We start from the raw sequence: 1,013 nt of genomic DNA on the forward strand, positions 1-1,013 counted from the left end.
AAATTCACCTTCACGGTCCGGGCTTCCCTGTCCGCCCTCCTGCGAGGCCGGTCCTCCGCCGCCTGGGGTCCGGCCTCGGCGCCGCTGGCTCGTGGCCTCCGAGGCACTGGGGTCCGGAGCTCCGGCCCAGACGTCCTTGGCTTTGGCTCAGTCCCTCCCTAGGCTCCCGGCTGTAGTCTCGTGGCGCCTGGGCCTCCTGTCCTTTTCAGAGCAGAGCATGGCCCTGCCCTTCCCGCCACACCTCGCCGACCCGGGGAGTTGGAGCCGGCTGCCCAGCTGCGGCCGGCACTGTAAATGCCCCGCAGTCCTGGGGAACAGGTGAAATCGCATCTGCCAGATTCCGAATGCTTTCCCCTGTACAGCCAGATTTGAGCCACTTCAATTACAAAGCACAGCGAGCATAGCTTAAACCCCTCCCTGTGGGTTTTTTAATGTTAACGTTTAGATTCTGGGCCTATTATTTACTTGGAGCAAAGGTTATCCTGCAGTCTAAGAAGAGTGTAAACAAACCTGTTTTCCATTAAATTCTCACAGGTTTTTTGCCTCCGAAATCAGATTCAGAACCTCTATTCTAGAAATCGGGCTCTACCTCCCATCTGCAGGCTCTCTTCCTGTACCCTTCTTTTACTACCAAGGGAAGAGACTAAGTCTGAAATGGTCTTTTTCCTCAGGTGTTCTTCAACCTCCGAATTGGAGATGAAGACGTAGGCCAGGTGGTCTTTGGTCTCTTTGGAAAGACTGTTCCAAAGACAGTGGACAATTTCGTGGCCTTAGCTACAGGAGAGGTAAGTGGCTGGAGCAGAGACTGTCAGTGCAAATCGTGTGGAGTTGGCAGCAGACAGCTGCACTGGGCAGTCTTGGCGTGGTGGCCCTCGCTGCATGCCAGCTGACTGTCGCCCCAGGAATGCAGCAGGCAGCACTGACATATCTTAAGAGTAAGGGGCCCAGAGCTTCCCAGGGAGACTTCCCCTGGGGAGATAGTAAGGGGCTCTAGGGGACAAATGGGTCCTGCT

At 55.7% G+C, this 1,013-nt stretch overlaps 1 protein-coding gene across 1 annotated transcript in view; it reads left to right on the forward strand.

Annotated features, from left to right (window-relative positions):
• PPIB (peptidylprolyl isomerase B) overlaps nucleotides 1-1,013 on the forward strand; it is an 11,311-nt gene that overhangs the window by 3,999 nt on the left and 6,299 nt on the right. The gene's annotated exons all lie outside the window — the stretch shown is intronic.

The sequence above is a fragment of the Tupaia chinensis genome, unplaced genomic scaffold (genome assembly GCF_000334495.1).
Source record: "Tupaia chinensis unplaced genomic scaffold, TupChi_1.0 Scaffold000063_1, whole genome shotgun sequence".
Classification (NCBI taxonomy): Eukaryota; Metazoa; Chordata; class Mammalia; order Scandentia; family Tupaiidae; genus Tupaia; species Tupaia belangeri.